The 20,950-nt window shown below is 43.7% G+C and overlaps 2 protein-coding genes across 2 annotated transcripts in view; both read right to left on the minus strand.

Moving 5' to 3' along the window:
• Positions 1-19,839, minus strand: part of RAG2 (recombination activating 2) — a 167,257-nt gene extending 147,418 nt beyond the window's left edge. Inside the window, exon 1 of the mRNA XM_033927934.1 lies at positions 19,742-19,839. The gene's annotated coding sequence lies outside the window, so the exon portion shown is untranslated. The remainder of the gene's footprint in view (positions 1-19,741) is intronic.
• Positions 1-19,849, minus strand: part of TRAF6 (TNF receptor associated factor 6) — a 333,270-nt gene extending 313,421 nt beyond the window's left edge. The window contains exon 1 of the mRNA XM_033927928.1: positions 19,742-19,849. The gene's annotated coding sequence lies outside the window, so the exon portion shown is untranslated. The remainder of the gene's footprint in view (positions 1-19,741) is intronic.
• Between the last annotated feature and the right edge of the window lie 1,101 nt (positions 19,850-20,950).

Here is a 20,950-nt window from a genome sequence, read left to right on the forward strand (position 1 = left end):
CACATGCATTGTGATGTCATAGAACTTATGGTTATAGAAACATTGAAACATGATAGCAGTTAAAGGCCAAATGGCCCATCCAGTCTGCATAGGATAATCCTTTACCCCAGAGATGCTGCACACCGAAGATAGCATACAAAGCTTAAGCAGCACAACTCATCATCTCATTGGGTATATGTTGGTGGCAATTCCACTGTGATATAAGAAGACTCAACACAGGTTCTGGTTCTTCCTAATCAGGTTTATAAGAATTGCCATACATCCATCAAGCCCAGTATTCTGTTTCCAACGGTGGCCAACCAAGTTCACAAGTTCCTGGCAGAAACCCAAAGAGTAGCAACATTCCAGAGCTAGTATTGTGATGTCATAATGCCTCATTTCACCAATGCCTAAGAGCCAACCTCATCAGTGATGTCATAATGGCTTGATTGTCCTATACTTGGCTCACATAAGAACACGAGAGTTGCCATACTGGGACAGATTGAAGGTCCATCAGGCCTACGATCCTGTTTCTAACAGTGGCCAACCCAGGTCTCAAGTACCTAGTTAGATCCCAAGTAGTAAAATAGATTTTATGCTGCTTATCCTAGGAATAAGCAGTGGATTTTCCCAAGTCTATCTTAATAATGACTTATGGACTTTTGTTTTAGGAAATTATCCAAATCATTTTTAAACCCTGTTAAGCTAACTGATTTCACCACATTCTCCGTCAACGAATTCTAGAGTTAAATTACACGTTGAGTGAAGAAATTACACGTTGTGGATTTTATCACAAATCCTCATATTTGACCAATGCAGGGTTTCTCAACCGAGTCCTCAGGACACACCTAGCCAGTTGGGCTTTCAGGATACCTACAGTACAACGAATATGCATTAGATACATTTGCATATACAGGAGGTAGTGGATGCAAATTTATCTTATTTATATTCATTGTGGGCATCCTGAAAATCTGACTGGCTAGGTGTGTCCCAAGGATGAGTTGAGAAACCCTGGGCTAATGGGTGTATCTTGATTACATTGTAAGCTCCATGGAGCAGTAACCACCATTTATGCATATCTGGTGGCTTGGGAGCAGTCCCAAAAAGCCCTCTACAAAATATCACACTCGATCCACAAAAGTAGAGATGAAAGAGATGCTTTGGCTCGGACTATATTGCATTAAAACAAACATCAGACTCAACACAGCCTGTATTTTGGCACCTTAGTGCCTTCCTCAGGAGTCAAAATGTTGCTATATTCTGTTCTTTGGAGAATGACACTTCATATAATTTTCCAGAGACTCCATGGACCAGTCAGAAGTTGTTTAACAGTGACTGGTCTTTCGTGAGTGTTTAAAGATGCCACGGCGCTACGTTCAGGACACTGAGCAAGCAGAGGAAAGAGATCACTTTTTAAGTAAGTAAGTCAGCACGTTTGCGTCTGAACTTCGATTGTCCCTGCATTGGATTACATTGAAAAAATGTTTATTACAGGTGCGAGGTTGAAAGTTTAAGTGGCCCTGAATGAAGCCATTGTGACATCAGTGGTGAGGTTGGCTCTTAGGCATTGGTGGAATGAGGCGTTATGACATCACAATCTCAGATCTGGAATGTTGCTACTCTTTGGGTTTTTGCCAAGTATTTTGGACCTGGGTTGGCCACTGTTGGAAACAGGATACTGGACTTGATGGACCTTTGGTCTGTCCCAGTACAGCAATTCTTATGTGAGCCAAGTACAGGACAATCAAGCCATTGTGACATCACTGAGGAGGTTGGCTCTTAGGCATTGGTGGAATGGGGCATTATGACATCACAATCTCAGATCTGGAATGTTGCTACTCTTTGGGTTTTTGCCAAGTATTTCGGACCTGGGTTGGCCACTGTTGGAAACAGGATACTGGACTTGATGGACCTTTGGTCTGTCCCAGTCTGGCAATTCTTATGTGAGCCAAGAACAGGACAATCAAGCCATTGTGACATCACTGAGGAGGTTGGCTCTTAGGCATTGGTGGAATGGGGCATTATGACATCACAATCTCAGATCTGGAATGCTGCTGCTATTAGGCCCTGTTAATTTAAACCTCTGTTAAGTATCAAATAGAATTCAATATTATATTTTCTTTGTGATACAAATGGACAAAAGCTTTTTCTGCTTGTGATGTGTTTTGAATAGAGTCATAACCTACCAGACTCACTGCAGACCGGGGCTTTTTCTTTCGTCTTTCTGAAGCGTGGTGGCGTTTTTGTTTTGTTTTGAAGGTGGAGCGTTCGATAGTGTATTGGATACTTCGTGTATTGGTACACACAAAAAGAGCCCAAACACCGCACTATGACTCTACAGTAATTGCGCTAAAGCAAACATCGGCCCCCTTTATGCTTTTGTGGACCATCAGTGCTAAACACCGTGATTGCCTTTATTTCTTGATCTGATTCATTTAACAAATGAAGGTACTTTTTTATGCAGAGGTCTGATTAAAATTCTGATTGTACTGCAGTGGGGCTGAAATGCAATTCTACTGTGAATCAATTGCTTTCTTCCTAGTTCCGAACTCCGCGTGGCACCCATGGATGCTGGTGAGATGATCATCTTTCAGGTCTTGATTGTTAACGTCTTTTTTTTCCGCAGAATGGCATTAGAATTCATCTTATCTTCTCTATCTTTTTTTCTCCTTTAGGTACGCCATTCTAACAAAATATAAATGCTGTTCTTTAGAAATTCAAAGGTATCGCCGAGCTCCTCTAAGGAGCTTTTCCTCTCTCTTGTTGTTTGCTGGGCTCCTTTTATAAAACTTCTTTGTTGTGGTCCTACTTTTTATCTTTGCTTTTTTGGTCCTGGTACCTGGGAAGTACCTTGTAAATTTTTTTCTGCATCCTATTTATTCTCCCAAAACTCTGCTGTGGCAAAAACAGTCCTTTAAAAAAAAAAATAAAAATACACAAAACTCCATCTCTGACTCTATTCACGGGTCCACCAAAGTCCTTGAGGGCGTAATCTAACTTTCCCAACTATCATTATCTGTCTTCCATTCATTCAGTCCATATTTCCCCATGGATATCCCATGCCAAGTTGAAAGCAGTGATCTATTTCTTTAGCCTGGCTTAATTTATCCTTCTTTCTTGCACTGTAGTCTCCCTTTACCCATCTTCCCACATCCATCAGTACTTTTTATAAGGTATTTTGTTCACCTTTATACCCACTGGCTTGTTTGCTGTTCCTATAACAGTTTTAGTGGCTGTAAAGACTGGCAAAGCCTACTTAGTATTCAGGTCTGGTATGGGTCTTTTCTGCAAGACTTTGATTTTTGGCTGGAGGCTGAAACCATCTCTTGAGTGTTTTCTTAAGTGTAGGTTAATATGTCTTTTCTTTCCTGGTTATTAGTTTTGCTCTTTTTCATGAAGTGTCTGTTTAGGCTTTGCGTCGTCACAATCATGGTTCTTTCCAGTGGTTTTCCTGTCAAACACTCAAAGTGTATTTTCAGGTGAAAACCTTGTCAGATACTTACAATGATATTAACAATTTGATTTTACAGAGGACCGTATGTCGGTAAAGAATTTTTACTCAAGTACAATAGCACACATTAAGATACTAGAGGAGAAAATGCCAGGAATAAGTGAAAAAAACCCATATTTTTAACCTAATAAAGTGGTCCTTCTACTAAGGTGTGGTGAAATCTAGGCTTAGCAAAGTCTAACATGGGACTTTCCTCCATGCTAATCCTGGATTTACTGTGGCAGTCATGTATGTTTTTGCTGGTTGTACACTAATGTTTCCATTAGCATGTAACACTTGCAAAAAAAGCCAAAAAACAAATCCCCCCAAGATCACTTATGGCCAGATTCTGCAACTGCCTCCAAAGCTTACACCGGTTGCAGAATTGTGGCCACATGTAAAGTAGATGCCAGAAACGTAGGCCAGGGTTTTACTGGCCTACATTTCTGTCACCTACTTTACAAGAGAATCATGTCTAGGGTTACCAGAACTCTGGATTTCCCCCGGACATGTCCTCCTTTTTGAGGACATGTCCGGGGGTCTGGACGGCTTTTTAAACCCTGGCACTTTATCCGGGATTTGAAAAGCTTTCCTTTGTGCAGGAAGGCATCTGCGCATGCGCGGATGTGCTGCTTGATGAGAGCAGGCAGTGGGGGGCGGGGCTGTGATTGGAGGCGGGGCTAGGGAGGGCTTGGGGGTGTGACAGGTGGAGATGGTCGGACCTGGGGGGGCGGGTCCTAGGGTCTGGATTTTCCAGATGGAAAAATCTGGTAACCCTAATCATGTCTACAGGGGTTCCTACCAGCCATGATATCATGGTGCTCTAATCATCCAGCAGGATACCATCAGACATGGCATTCCTCAACTGCAGTGAGTAATGACACAGCAAAGTAACTGAAATATTCTTTTTAAGATGTATCTTTCAACAGTACATGTGGATAAAGGTTGATGTAGTGAATCTGGATTTTTAGAAAGCCTTTGATAAAGTTCCCCATGAAAGGCTCCTGAGAAAATTAGAGTCATGGGATAGGTGGCAAAGTTCACTTGTGGATTAGAAATTGGTTATCGGATTGAAAACGGTTAAAGGGTCATTTTTCTCAATGGAGGAGAATAAACAGAGAAGTGCCGCAGGGATCTATACTGGGACCAGTACTAGTTAACTGATTTATAAATGATCTGGAAATTGGAACAATGAGTGAGGTAATTAGATTTGCAGATGACACTAAACTGTTCAAAGTTGTTAAAAAGTGTGCGGATTGTGAAAAATTGCAGGCAGACCTTAGGAAATTGAAAGACTGGGTGTCCAAGTGGCAGATGAAATTTAATGTGGACAAATGCAAAGTGATGCACATCGGGAAGAATAACCCGAATCACAGTTACTGGCTGCTAGGGTCCACCTTGGGGGTTAGCACCCAAGAAAAGGATCTGGGCTTCATTGTAGACAATATGAAACCTTCTGCCCAATGTACGGCGGTGGTCAAGCAAGCAAGCAAGATGCTAGGAATTATTAAAAAGGGGATGGTTAACAAGACTAAGAATGTTATAATGTCTCTGTATCGCTTCACCCAGAGAGTGGTGGAAAACTGGAACGCTCTTCCGGAGTCTGTCATAGGGGAAAATACCCTCCAGGGATTCAAGACAAAGTTAGACAAGTTCCTGCTGAACAATTTGTTCATCGCTTAGAAATATGATTAAGCGATTAATCAAAACAATTATTAAACTTGAAACTTGAACTTGATGTACGCTGATAGGGATAGTCTTAGTCAGGGCGCTGGTCTTTGACCAGAGGGCCGCCGCGTGAACGTACTGCTGGGCATGATGGACCGCTGGTCTGACCCAGTAGCGGCAGTTCTTATGTTCTTAAGTGGAGTATTGAATTCAATTCTGGTATCCTTTTCTCAGGAAAGATATAACGGCACTAGAAAAGGTTCAAAAAAAGAGCGACCAAGATGATAAAGGGGATGAAGCTCCTCTCATATGAGGAAAGACTAAAAAGGCTAGGGCCCTTCAGCTTGGAAAAGAGACGGCTGAATGATTGAAGTCTACAAAATTCTGAGTGTAGTAGAATGGGTACAAGTGGATTGTTTGTTTTCATGCCATCAAAGATGACAAAGACTAGGGGACACTCGAAGTTACAGGGAAATACTTTTAAAACCAATAAGAGGAAATCTTTTTTCACTCAGAGAATGGTTAAGCTGTGGAACGCGTTGCCAGACGTTGTGGTAAGAGCGGATAGCGTAGCTGGTTTTAAGAAAGGTTTGGACAGTTTCCTGGAGGAAAAGTCCATAGTCTGTTATTGAGAAAGTCATGGGGGAAGCCACTGCTTGCCCTGGATCGGTAGCATGGAACGTTGATACTCCTTGGAATTCTAGAATCTTGTTACTCTCTGGGACTCCGGAATCTTGCTATTCATTGAGATTCTGTATGGAATGTTGCTACTCCTTGGAATTCTAGAATCTTGTTACTCTCTGGGACTCCGGAATCTTGCTATTCATTGAGATTCTGTATGGAATGTTGCTACTCCTTGGAATTCTAGAATCTTGTTACTCTCTGGGACTCCGGATCTTGCTATTCATTGAGATTCTGTATGGAATGTTGCTACTCCTTGGAATTCTAGAATCTTGTTACTCTCTGGGACTCCGGAATCTTGCTATTCATTGAGATTCTGTATGGAATGTTGCTACTCCTTGGGTTTTGGCTAGGTACTAGTGACCTGGATTGGCCACCATGAGGACCGGCTACTAAGCTAGATGGACCATTGGCCTGACCCAGTAAGACTATTCTTATGTTCTTATGTGACATTAATAATGTGGAAAGCCCTGCCTGATGAATCTCTTCCCCTCATGACCATCTAATCTGCAGAGTTATAGCAGAAGCCCATTTTTTCGGCTTCGGAGAAGGATTTGTAAAAAGAATTAAAATGAGCTTCCATGGTATTAGCAGGAACTGGGTGCGCGATTAGACCATTTATAACGCGCCGAAGTCATAAAGACTCACAGGATATCTAGACGCACTTTCCAGATAATAAAACCAGTCCTTGCTCTTTGTCAAAGTAGGTCTTTCTGCAACTTGTAGATTACAATAATTTTTGCCCTCATGGCATGGGAGCTTCAGATTGACTTTCCGATTAGAGCTAGATGAAAAACAGGTTTCACAAAGCACTAGAGTACAGTAACATTTCTTTTTTTCATTGTATCCTCTAAGCCAGTGGTCTCAAACTTGCAGCCCGGGGACCACATGCAGACTCTCGGTATGTTTATCATAATCACAAGAGCAAAATAAAACAGCTTCTTGATCATATGTCTCTTTAGCTACAAATGACGTTATTATTAAGACTTAGCCGGCAAAGAGATAGAGGTATGGTGGGGGGAAGTGAAGGTGCGCTTGTGGTGGTGGGAGGAGTGGGAAAGGAGCAGGGAGGCGGAGAGTAAGAGGGGTGTTGGCCCCCCCACCAAGACAGTGCCTGGGGCGGACCGCACCTCGCCCCCCTTATTTCGCCACTGGTAAGAGCTTACCTTTCTCTTTTGAATATTAGCATTACGATGTAAATTTGCATGTATAATTTAGGCATGATCTAACTTGCTAAAATATGTACATAAATTCTAATATTCTATCATTTGCATGTGAATCAGTGGGCCCTACCTACAATCACTGTATCCTCTAAGCCAGTGGTCTCAAACTCGCAGCCCGGGGGCCACATGCGGCCCTCCAAGTACTATTTTGAGGCCCTCGGTATGTTTATCATAATCACAAAAGCAAAATAAAACAGTTTCTTGATCCTATGTCTCTTTAGCTACAAATGACAACATTATTATTAAGAGTTAGCCAAAAGGAAAGATTTATAAACTATAAAGCGTTTTACCTCGTGCAAAATTGTCATTTCATTAATAAGACATTAACTATTTTTTTCAGAGGCCCTCCAAGTACCGACAAATCCGAAATCTCTAAGCTGTGCGGGAGTCCTCCACCTTTAGTCCCACCAGTGGTGGGTGCTGTTTCATTATCAGATGTTCAATAGTGAGGGCAAGGCAAACTCTGCAGGACTCTAGGGAACTTGCCTGTCTTTAATGACTGAAAGCGCAATGCTGAAATGCCGCCACCACCCCTCCTCCCCCCCCGACTGGCAGCAATGTAGTTTTGGAAAACTCCCCGCTCAGCTTAGAGGGAATGGTATCCACGGTCTGCCCAGACTCTGCTCATGTGCATACCAACCTACAAACTGCACGCCATCACGTTTAGACGCATTTTGTAGAACAGCGCATAGTCGAAATATAGGCATTTTCACACATAAGTGCACACGCAAACATGCATATGCCAATATTCTTTCACTGTATGTGCATTCTTGGTGCTTAAATGTTGACACCCTCTCTAAAGCATTAATATGTCACAAAGTGACAAGGGGAGATGTAAAACGGGCTGTGTGTGTGTAGAGCAGAGGGGTCTCAACCCAGTCCTCGGGACACACCCAGCAAGCCAGGTTTTCAGAATGAATATGCATGAGACAGATTTGCATATAATGAGGGCAATGCATGCATCAGGTTTTCAGGACACCCATAATGAATATGCATGAGACAGATTTGCATATAATGAAGACAGTGCATGCATCAGGTTTTCAGGACACCCATAATGAATATGCATGAGACAGATTTGCATATAATGAAGGCAGTGCATGCATCAGGTTTTCAGGACACCCATAATGAATATGCATGAGACAGATTTGCATATAATGAAGGCAGTGCATGCATCAGGTTTTCAGGACACCCATAATGAATATGCATGAGATAGATTTGCATATAATGAAGGCAGTGCATGCATCAGGTTTTCAGGACACCCATAATGAATATGCATGAGACAGATTTGCATATAATGAAGGCAGTGCATGCATCAGGTTTTCAGGACATCCATAATAAATATGCATGAGACAGATTTGCATATAATGAAGGCAGTGCACCCATAATGATAGGATGAGAAAATGAATTCTTGTAGGGATGGGAAAAAAATTGTCCCCTTGTCATTCTCTAGTTTAGATGAGAATTCTAGATTGGCCTCACAGTCCATTTCTAGGTTCTCAGACTTACACTTCATCGTGCCATTGCAAAATGAATGGAACTATTTTGGAAGGCAGTTGCGAGGTGACGGGAACAAGGGGGCTATGCCCCCGAAGACCCCCTGCTGGACCACCAGGCAGACAGGTAGGTCTGGGGAGACTTACTAGACCTTGGAGGTGGGGGCCTGGTGGAGGGGAAAGGTACCCCGTAGATTTCTCTGGAGTTTGGGCATGAATTTTATTTAAAGGGAATAAAATCTAGCTGAAAGAAATAACCAAGCGCAGAGACAGTCTGATGCCGCATCTTACTTCGACGCCATCTTGGCTGTTACGTGAAGATCTTAAAGAGTGTAACTGTACAGCCAGTGTGGCTAGATTACAGATTTCTTTCTCTCCAGTATAAAACCCTGGGATGCTTTATGACTTTTATACTATTAGATTCTAACTGCAAGCTGGTTTTTGCAAATCAATATTTACCTTTTGTGAGATTTGTGACATTTCAGTAACTCAGCACAATAAAGGCTAATTGGATTTGCCAGTTTCCAGTTTGCAGGAAGAAAACCACAGGAGAATATCAAGTGAAAATCTTCTAATTGTTTTTCACTTGATATAGGGCTTGGCTCAAAGTGCTTTCTGTAGCAGTTGAGCTTGATTCGGAATCTGATCTAGGAAAAATTAGCCCTCTTAGGCAATTGGATGGAGGGTGAGCTGGCCTGGCTTTCTATCATGTACCCAACACCATTTAACTTCATGACAAATATGGTATCAGCAGAATCCTGGAGATAAGCTGCTAAAAACTGTGCCTGTGTATTAGATCTGCAGCCTACTGTAAGTTTTTTAAGTCCAGGAGAATGTATTCAGGCCTTGTTTTTCTGTCAGAGTGTGCTGAAAACAGTATTATTTAAATAGTTTGGTGGGAAAGAGAGCGGTCCAAAAGCGCAATCGAAAGATTAACCCTTAGAACTCCACAAAAAAGGAATCTGGCAAAAACAAAAAAAACCTCTGTGGAGATGGTGATTTTCAAAATGCAGGCTTTATTAAAAGTACAATTGAATAAGCCACTTAAAATATATCTAGGATCCACGACAATGCTGTCTTCCTCAGGGGTCCCTCATGAGCTCTTGTATCAGGACCTTTAGGGACCCCTGAGGAAGACAGCATCGTCGAAACACGGACCTTGTTGGGTCCATAGGGCCCAGCATTTGGGGTCCTAGATATATTTTATGTGGCTTATTGAATTGTACTTTTAATAAAGCCTGCATCTTGAACATCACCATCTCCACAGAGGTTTTTTTTGTTTTTAGAGAGAGGTCAGCAGGCATCTAACTAATCAAATGTCTTATGATCTGCTACAGGACCTTCTGGAATGTTCCAGTGCAAATTACCTGGGACATCATGACATAAGAGAGGCCCCGTTGTTAATGTGAATTGTTTTTTTCCCTTTGTTGTCCCCCCTTTCACATTGAGAAAAAATCAGGGCATCATTTGTGAAACCTCTACACTTTGTGCACCTGCTGAATAAGGACTCTTCAGTTTAAAACACAGTCAATAGCATGAGATTCTCCTGGGAGCCACATTTAACTAATATACAGAGTAATTGCTGACCTACTGTTCATTCTGCTGTCCCTCAATATCTCTCCTCTCTTCTCTCTCCTTATACCCGTCCCAGAGATCTCCGTTGCTCAGATCTGCCGCTCTTAGCTGCACCCTTCTCCTCCACTGCCAATTCCAGACATCTAGCTGTTCCCTACGCCTGGAATAAATTACCTGAGTTGTCCTCCAAGCCCCTTCCCTTGTTTAAAAGCAGACTAAAAACCCCTCTGCCGAGTCAGACCATAGATCCATCATGTCCAGCAGTCCGCTCCCGCGGCGGCCCCCCAGGTCAATGACCTGTAAGTGATCTATTACTCTAAAGCATTTTGTACTGTATAGTAACCCTCTAATCAATCCCATTTTCCTTCAGGAACTCGTCCAATCCCATTTTGAAACCCAAAATCGTACTCTGCTCTGCCACCTCTTCTGGAAGTGCATTCCAGGTGTCCACTAGAGTTGCGCGGGGACAGAAATCTCACCCATCCCCGCCCGTCCCTGCCAGGATCCTCTCCATCCCCACCTGTCCCTGCCAGGATCCTCTCCGTCCCCACCCGTCCCCAAGTAATTACCACAATCCCCGCCCGCCCCCATAAAAAGCAGCAATTCCTTCTGACAGGATCATCAATTCCACAGTTTCTTTTGTGTTTGCGCTGCTGTTTTCCTTGTGTTGGAACCCTTTTTTTGTTTTCTGTTCAGGTAATTAACTTATAAACCCCCTCTTTTACTAAGGCTGACATGGGAGTCCCGTAGGCTAGACATGGGACGTCCCACGGAATTCCCGCAGGACTACCACAGGACACCCGCGAGATTCCCACAGAATTCCCGCAGGACACCCGGGGGATTCCCACAGTATTACCGCAGGACTCCCGCGGGATTCCCACAGCATTACAGCAGGACGCCCTAGGTGAACGCTTAGTTTGCCTAGTGGTTGAACCGTTACCGAGCGACGGTAAAAGAGAAAACCCTAGGGGTCTTTTTACTAAGGCGCGGTAGCTAATTTTAGCTCGCAATAAATGTTAAGGCGTGCTAATGCGCCCCTAGGATAGAATGGACGCGTTAGCATGCTTTAACATTTAGCGCCTGCTCATTTTTACCGTGCGCTAAAAAGGCTACCGCATCTTAGTAAAAGGACTCGCTAATGTTATATATTGGGAAGGGGGGATTCTGTAGACTTTAGATCTCATTTCTGTGAAATTGTGGAAACTCTAAAAGTGTGCCCTGTCTCCTCTCTCAGGCCAGTGCTGCATAAGAACGTGCGCTATAACTGCAGAGTGATTTTCTTAAACAGGTGGGTCCTCTCGTCTTCTCCCTAAATTTGGATTTTACAGTTTAAACTTCTTAAATCCCCATTTCAGATTCCTCTTTCATCACTGAACCCTCTTTGAACACCTCGGAGCGATTACGATGGCGTGTGACCTCGGTGAACCCTGAGGATGATTTCCCTTTGTTTCTCCCCCTCCCCCAGGAAAATTCTTCTCATCAGACCCAAAATGGCATTGGCAAATGCTGGAAATTACTGGGAGTTGCGCTGGTTCACGCCATGGAGCAAAGCCAGGTGAGACTCGTACAGTTTATTTAAAAATTGATATACCATCCAGGCCCATCAGGATACAGGCGGTTTACAATATATTACAATGTCAGGCAATTAAGAAAAGAACGCCAGTTCAAGACTGAAAAGAGCTATACCATTTTTACCTAAAAAGAAAGAGAAAAAACCCCCAAAATTTATCACATTTTGTATTTTTCCATCTTTCTGTGTGTGTGTTTCTCAGTCCACTAATAAATCTTCCAGACCCCTCTAGGCTGCAGGTTGAAAGACAATTCAAAATATGTCTTCAATAACTTTTTAAAATGCTCTTGCTTGGCTCATCACTGCTATCAGAGGCCTTAGTGGGAAGGCTGAAAGTGCAACAGGAACAGGACGGCAGATAAACGTCAAACGGCCCATCTAGTCTGTCCATCTGCAGTAACCATTATCTCTTCCTCTCTCCGAGAGATCCCACGTGCCTATCCCAGGCCCTCTTGAATTCAGACACAGTCTCTGCCTCCACCACCTCTTTGGGAGACTGTTCCACACATCTACCACTCTTTCCTTAAAAAAGTATTTCCTCAGATTACTCCGGAGCTTATCACCTCTTAACTTCATCCTATGCCCTCTCATTGTAGAGTTTCCTTTCAAATGAAAGAGACTCCACTCGTGCACATATTATATTTAAACGAGACTTATCATATCTCCCCTTCAATCCTTAACCCTACTCCTCTGATGTCATAATGCCTCATTCCACCAATAAGAGCCAACCTCCTCAGTGATGTCACAATGGCTTGATTGTCCTGTACTCCCCTCTGCTCTCCAACCCAGCCAGCGGATTAACCCTTCCCCTTAACTATATCCATGATATCCTATTTGTCTGTCTTGTCTGTTTAGATTGTAAGCTCTTTGGTGCAGGGACTGTCTTCTTTGTGACTCTATAGAGTGCTGCGTGCATCTAGTAGCACTATAGAAATAATTCATAGTAGTAGTAATAGTAATGTGAAGAGTTTATGATGTCATAATGCCTCATTCCACCAATAAGAACCAACCTCATCAGTGATGTCACAATGGCTCGATTGTCCTGTACTCCTCTCTGCCCTCCAACCCAGCCAGCAGATTAACCCTTCCCCTTAACTATATCCATGACATCCTGTTTGTCTGTCTTGGCTGTTTAGATTGTAAGCTCTTTGGAGCAGGGACTGTCTTCTTTGGGACTCTGTACAGCGCTGCATACGTCTGGTAGTTCTCTAGAAATAATTTATTGCAGGAGTACAAGGGGGAACCAGGAGCTTGGTGCTAGGTAAGTGCCTGATTGAAGACTATTTTATAGAGAAAGGCAGGTGCTCACTTTATTTATCGCATTTAAGCCATTTTATGCAGGACTATTTTGCAGACCTCGATCTTGTGTCCTGCATGTGGTGAGAGCCAAAGAGGAGTGGCCACATTCAGCACGGGGGAATGGCGGCTGATGAGAAATTCAATTTGTTGCCAATTAATACAACAATTGATTGCTAGCAGCCAATTCCACACACGAATTGGACGCGCACCCAAATTTGCATTCACAATTTCGAGCGCCATGTATAGAATTGGGGGGGGGGATGCTCCCTTCCCCATAAAGAAGATCCCGTTGCCTTTCTTTAGAGTTTGTTTTTGTCGCTCACTGAACTTGCCATGCTATCATTCGGTTTGACCATTCGTCCTCGCTATTTGAAAGGTGCAGCCTTGAAAGACATTAGCTGGGACGCGTAACTCGCAGCTTAGTTCCAGCTCAGCTCTTCTGGTCCTTCACATTTCCAGCTTTTTCACACTCCGTTCCGTTTTCTAACAGAAACTTGTTTCCACCTCCACTTTTCAGTTGGGAAATGGCTTTGCCTGGTCACAGTAGGCTTGTAACATTAGGCCAACTTGCTTTCTGTGTTAGATTTTTTACAATGAGATGTGATCTCACTTTTTTTTTTTTTATGTCTTTGCTCTTGAACTTGTAATAAATTCACTCAAGGAACAAGTAAAATCTCTGGGCTGCGGTGTGAAATAGAAAGAAAGCACCTTCGACTTCAGCCCTCTAAAGAACAGTAAACTGTGATGGGCAAAGCTTGGGGAAAAATTACACAATATAGCATTATCCCTCAGAGAATCAGAGCTACAGTACTAGATTGGAAACTCAAAGAAAAAACAAAAAAAAAACCCCGACAAGATACTGGAAAGATTTATGCTCGTGATTCGTTCTGAGCAAACATTTGTTCTTTCAACTATCTGTATGATTAGCTTTGGACAGGATAATTTTAGTGGTGACAATGTCCCAGCCCCAGAGAGCTTATAATAGAACTTTAAACACAGGGCTGATCAGGGAGTTGATGAAAGTCAGCTGGTGAGGTGCTTTAACTATTGCGTTTCACTGTCACTCATCTTCTATTTGAAAGAGCGAGAAGTACGGCTGAAATGTGGTACAGGAAAATTGAAGTTAATTAGATTGATAAAGTTCAGTTTATACTCATTTCCCCTAACGGCTAAATATATTTACAATCTTACGGTTCCTTTTTTAAGCTGTGGTAAAGAAATGTGGCCTTGAGTGCCTGTGTACTGGCTTTTCTTATGCAACTAGGCCTTTTGTCCACAGCCGTAACAAAGACCTTTTTCTTTTTTCTGTATGAATGTTTCCATTAGTGCGTGTTAAGAAAAAATGAGCTCATGTATACTTACTGCCAGCCATTTTCTTGGCAGTCAAATCTCATGTGAAGAGAAAAATAGAATACAAGATAGCTTGCATGGTTCACAAAGCCTTCTATGGGGATAACACCGCAGGACTTAGCGTAGACATAGCAGTTAAGAAGACCACCAGATTCATCCGGTGTGATATAACATTAGCTGAGCTAAGGTCGCCTACTAGTATTATTTATTGGATGGTGGTGGGGTGAAATGGTGAGGGTGGGGGGGGGAGCAGAGGGTGAGGGGAATACATGAGATGATGTTAAGGGGCTGTAGAATAAGGATTGACAAGTTTATAAGAGGAAGTAAGAAAGAAAAAGGATTGGGGGAAGTTTTTGAGGTGATGGGGTTCAGGCATAGGTTTGGCCAATTTTATTTGTTGGAGAATTGTTGTAAAGCTGTTGGCCGCAGCTTATTTGGGGTGGGGGGTGGGGGGGAAGTGGTGACAAGCTCAAGGCTGTCACCGCTTGTGGCGGAAAATGGGGTTTGACCCAGTTGGAGCTGGGAAATGAGCAGTTAATCAATAAATAATTGTAACACTCGTAGGCAACAGCGCTGCAAGAGGAAGCATGGCCTGGCGTCACTGAGGGTCATGTTTGGGGGGTATGTTATAAGTTTAAAGACTTAACGAGAGCTAGTTTCGACACCGAATAACTTCCTGGGGGGGGAGGGGTGAAATATGCATTGGGGGGTTGTTGGTTTTGGACATGGATTGTATTGTACGTGGAGATAATGTTAACATAGATAATAAAGCTGCGGCCAAATATTTATTCCAATAAAATTGAGTTATATGATGTTCGGGATGGGTGGGGGTTCCGTCAAGAGGGACTGGGCATTCCTCCTGCCGGTAGTCTTCGCGGGAAGGACGGGTTTCTGCTAAAGTTATCACGGCAGGGAGATCCCTTGCTGCGATAAGCTCAGCCATTCTCTAACCGGCGCCTGTGACATGGACGCCGGTTAGAGCATTGTGGTATTAGGCAGGCTTAGGTGTAGGACAGACGTGATTCTATAGAGGACGCCCGTGTGCGATTCTCAAAAGCTACTTAGGTGGCTTCTGAGACTGGGCGACCTATACAGAATGCAGCTCTAAATGTGAATTCCATCATGGCAGTTATTGGGAAAGGGGGGTGGAGACTTGTACACTGCCTTTATGTGGCTTTGGCATTTAAAACGGTGGGCACTGGAGGATTAAGTGACTTGCCCAGGGTCACAAGGGGCAGCACTGGGATTTGAACTCACTAGCTTTTGGGTGCAGAGGCAGCAGCTCTCCCAGTGAGCCACACCTTCAGTCTGTCTAGTACGGCAATTCTTATGTTAGCTGAGTATAGAACAATCCAGCCATTGTGACATCACTGCTGAGGTTGGCTCTTAGGCATTGGTGGGTTAGAGGCATTATGACATCACAATCTCAGCTCTGGAATGTTGCTGCTCTTTGGGTTTCTGCCAGGTACTTGGGACCTGGATTGGCCACTGTTGGAAACAGGATGCTGTCGGTCTGACCCAGTATGGCTATTCTTATTTGAGCCAAGTATAGGACAATGAAGCTATTGTGACATCACTGCTGAGGCTGGCTCTTAGGCATTGGTGGGTTAGAGGCATTATGACATCACAATCTCAGCTCTGGAATGTTGCTACTCTTTGGGTTTCTGCCAGGTACATGTGACCTGGGTTGGCCACAGGACACTGACATTCAAAGCAGTGGGCACTCGAGGATTAAGTGACTTGCCCAGGGTCACAAGGAGCAGCACTGGGATTTGATTTCGCACGTTCTGGGTGCAGAAGCAGCAGCTCTACCAGCAAGCCACACCTTCCCAGTATTGCCCAATTAAATACCTCTGCATTTCGGCCTGCTCGGTGTGGTTTAAGTGGCCATGAATCTTTCCTCGTAAGAACAAATGGCAAACTGCAATGAGCTTCGTATGACAATAAAGGGGTGTCAGGTCAAAAGCGCACCGGGACAAAGGCGCGCCCAGACAATTGAGCGCAGCGCACGCTGCCGCGCCGCTCTAAATTACTGTTTTTAGCGCTCCAACGGGGGGGTGTGGGGGGGAACCCCCCACTTTACTTAATAGACATTGTGGGGGGTGTGGAGGGTTGTAACCCCCCACATTTTACTGAAAACTAAACTGTTTTTAGGGAAAAAAGTTAAGTTTACAGTAAAATGTGGAGGGTTACAACCCCCCAAACCTCCCATAACGCCGGTGCGATGTCTATCAAGTAAACTGGGGGGGTTCCCCAACAAAAACCCCCGATGGAGCCCCTAAAAACTGTAATTTAGTGCGGTGCAGCGGCGCACACTGCGCTCAATTGTCGGTGCACGCTTTTGTCTTTCGCGCCGTTGTCTATGAACCCAATAAAGGCGTCGCAGAAACCCCCCCCCCACTCTTCCATGTGTTTTCCGGAAGGATTACAGAGGATGCCAAGGACATGGCTTCTATTCAGCTGAAAAAAGCTTCTAGACAACCTGTTGCTGAAATCTGCGGGCCAGCTGGCCATCCACATCCATCCAAACAGCCCCCCGGGCCTCAGCATCCTTGCAGCCCCTGCCACGTAGACTAGATTAACTCATCCGAGTGGTGAGCAGTGGGATGAAAGACCTTCAAATTGATCTCGGGAAGACAGGAGTTCTGTGGCGCTGGCATCGCCAAGCTATGCGGTCTGATGAAATGTAATTCTTCTTGTTGACAGACGCTTTCCAGTGCTCTGTTTTATACCCTCCCAGGTCTGGATGACAAACTGAGGCCAGTCATTGTGCTCTTTCTGAAATATACAGTAGTTCTAGAACCAAAGCAAGTAGGGGGTTGGAATTAACCATTTAAGATTCCATTCGGATGTCTTGACCAGCCTTTTTTTTTTTTAAAGGCCAGCTGCAATGTTAAAAAAAAATATGATGTCTATTTCTCAATAAAATAATAGTTATTTGGATGGACAATCTATAGCGAGAAAACCAGAAGGCAGGCAGTCTACTAGATCTACCATGAGGAATAATAAAGAGACCGACTGGTGCGCTGGTCAGATCCCGAAAAATTAGGGTTAGCAGATTTTCCATCTGGTAAAAGAGGACGCATGACCTCGCCCTGTTCCGCCCCTGGGTTTTGAAAAGCTGTCCGGAGGCCAGGCCATGTCGGGGGAAATCTGGACGTGAACAGGTTGAAGGGGCGGGGCTGGGGCAGAATGGGATGGTAACCCTAAACCAGAATCAAGTTTATCAAGTTTATTAACTTTTTAATATACCGACCATCACCAAGTATCTGGCCGGTTCACAGTACAATTTATAAAAAGAAAAGCAAAGATAATATTTAAAATATAAAATGTGGTGAGTAAACATTAAAGACATAATTGACTAACATGAAAGTGAGGATATGAGGGGAAGGGGAGGGAAAGTTACATATTCTGGAGAAGAGAGGGAAATAGTGGGGGTAGGGAAGAATAAGTTAAACACTGGCTCCTTGTGCACTCACTGCCTGGAAACATCTCCAGCTGCAGAAAAACTGAGAAACTCGTGTCCCAGAAAATACCGATAGGCGACACAATGATCCAGGACCTATAATTTTCACTCTCTGGGGATCCTCCTGAGTCCTCTCAAGGCTCTGAGAGACTTTTTCCCCTTCCTGGAGCTCCTCTAAGCACGCAGCCCTTATGGCTGCCTCAAATGGCTCCCGAAGATGATGACCTCCTAGGACATCCCAGAGTCATCCCCCATCCGTGGGAAAAGGCTAAAGCTTCTCTCTCTCTGACCTGCCCCCAGGGTTCCTACAAAGTAGTTCTGAGTTACACAGGAGTCCTTCGCTAGCGCTCCTGCCTATGGGGCTGCCTGTCCCTTGCCACTGAACGTTCAATAACGTCACATCTCCCGCCACCGTTTGCAAATGCCGGTGGAAAATTCCCACGCAGTGCAAACCCTCGACCCTCCTGAACCCGGAGAGAGCCCAGTTTTGCAACAAAGAACAGAAAAATGTCATCTTATGTCATTAGGGGGTCCACGTGAAATGTCAAATGTTTATTACTTAAGGCCTAGGGGAATTCTTTTTTTTTTTTTTATCCCCCAGTTATTGAAGACATTTTTTTTAAAGTTCACAAGAGCTGTTGTGTGTTTCATAAAAGAAATTTCGCTTTGCTGACCTGTCACCACCCCCGGCAATGTCACGTCAGGAAGTCATTATATTGCTGAGATACCACATCGGCGCTAATACCCGTTTTTTTGACTGACAACAAGGAAATCAACATTCCCGCCAAGGCTGTCAGCCCCGTTTCAAAGGCTCTGATAACATCAGCAACTTTGCTCTGCACAGCCCAGTGGAAATTAAAGCTTTGTAATAACTGATTCTGTATCTCCCCCCCCCCCAGTTTAGTGAAATACATCGTGTGGCAGCTATTTCTCACATCTTTTGGAAATTTTTTTTTTTTGTCTTGACCTATTGAATTAATGGGAAATCAAAGTTAATACTATCATTCTTCAATACCAGACACGGTTGTAATATTACAGAAAATGTAACAACCGTGCAGTGGCGTAGGAAAGGAAGGGGGGGGGGCAGTTCGCCCTGAGCACCATCTTGATGGGGCATGGCACCTGTCCTACTCACTGGCCCCCCCCCCACTGCTTCCCCGCCCCCACTGCCACACGTGTGTGCCGCTTCCTTTCCCTGTACCTCTGTAACATTCCTAGAGGTGAGCAGCGACCCTAACCTATTGTTGCGCCTGCATCGGTTCTACTTCTGACATCACTTCCTGGATCCGTCTGGGGAAATCCGGACGTCTGGTAGCCCTAGTTCAGCTGCTATTACATATCATTTCTATCGTATTGTTACACAAACACAGTGCTGTACAAATACAAGAGACAGTCCCTTATATCAAGGCAAATATCCAAAAGAGGGCACACTGTTAGTAAAAAAAAAAAATGCACATCTTGTCCTATTAACACATGTGTGATCGGTTACACATGTGCGATGGATCATGCATGCAGGATCTACCTGGAAAAAAGCACGTCCTCTTTATGCACAATTCACAATCCTTTGCACAGTGCATACCCTTGATGACATCAACTCTGGAAAGAAAAGAAAAACTTGGGAAAAAAACCTACAAAGTTTTTCTGGGCTGCTCAGCCCCACCAGACAAAAAGCCAGGGTAAAGTGGCATTTAGAGTATAACCAGAAAACAGACTAAGCACATTAGCAATTATACCAAATCTAATCTACTGTATTTTTTTTGCTCTATAAGATGCACCTGACCATAAGACGCACCCACCTGTAGAGGAGGAAAAACCAAGAAAAAAAAAATTCTGAACCAAATGGTGTACCCTGTCCTCCCTCTGGTGGCCTAGTGGTAGGCCAGGACAGGGCACAGGTCAGGCAGGCCTAGTGGCAGACAGGCAGGCAGGGCCCCCCCCCTGCGTTACCTATTTTTAATTCTGGTGGTCCAGCGCTGTATCAGCAGAAGCTTTCCATACTCCTGCCCTTCCCTTGCTGGACGGCTGCTTCCAATTCCTCATCTCTTGTTGCAGAAGTCTATAAATATAAAACACAAGCATACATATTCTAATTAGACCTAATGAGCTAAAATCTAAAGAAACAGAATAAAGATACATATAAAACGTGTATAATAAAAATCAGAACAGCCATTATATATAATATATAACATAGGGCTCCTTTTACTAAGGTGCGCTAGGGTTTTTAGCGCATGCACAATAACGCCAGCTCAATGCTGGCATTAAGGTCTAGCATGTGTGGCAATTTAGCGCGTGCTATTCCGTGCGTTACGGCCCGAACGCACCTTTGTAAAAGGAGCCCATAGGTTTATTTATTACATATTTTGGTTTTTCTAGTTTATAGGTTTTGGTCTTTCTCTTCGCATTTTATTTAACTGTTTGATCTAGAAATTTTATACATTTACTCATAATATAATTGTTTTTTTTATTAGGTTCTGGTATATATATTTTTTATTGTTCATTTTTTTCTTTATCCTCCTAATATATGTTTTCTAATGTCTGTTTCAATTTTATTACGCAGGCCGTTGGGCCAAAACACGAATCGTGTTGAGTTTGCATATGCCACCTCCATGGTATGCAAATCTAGCTCATGCATATTCATTGTGGATATCCTGAAAACATGACTGGCTGGGGTTTCCCCCAGACAGGTTTGGGAATCTCTGATTTTCAGGCTAACAACAGAGGCGATCAGATCCTTCAAACCTTGGAGATTCCATCATTCCATGCACTTAAACAAAAAAAGGCACCCGAGATGTCTTAAAACAACCAACCGTCACATTTATTAGCATAAAAAGTCCCAGTAGGTGTACTTGACTTGACAACAAAGCTAAGGTCCCGACTAGAATCCCAGTTTTGGCAATCTGGAAAGCCTTCGGTGACAAACAAATAAACGAATACCGGCTTGAACCGAAAACAAGTATAGTCTGCGAGCTTTGGTTGAAAAGCAAAACGTGTTGGCTCACAGACTAATGCTTGCTTTCAGTTCAAGTCGGTATTCTATGAGTGTTGGCGTTTTTACCATCACGGCCGGCGATAAAAAAGCCTAATGTGGCTTCATAAAAGGGGGGAAGGTTATGTTTATAATTATATCTGTTATTTACCCGATGGCACTTGGACTTA

This window comes from Geotrypetes seraphini, chromosome 19 (assembly GCF_902459505.1).
Source record: "Geotrypetes seraphini chromosome 19, aGeoSer1.1, whole genome shotgun sequence".
NCBI lineage: Eukaryota > Metazoa > Chordata > Amphibia > Gymnophiona > Dermophiidae > Geotrypetes > Geotrypetes seraphini.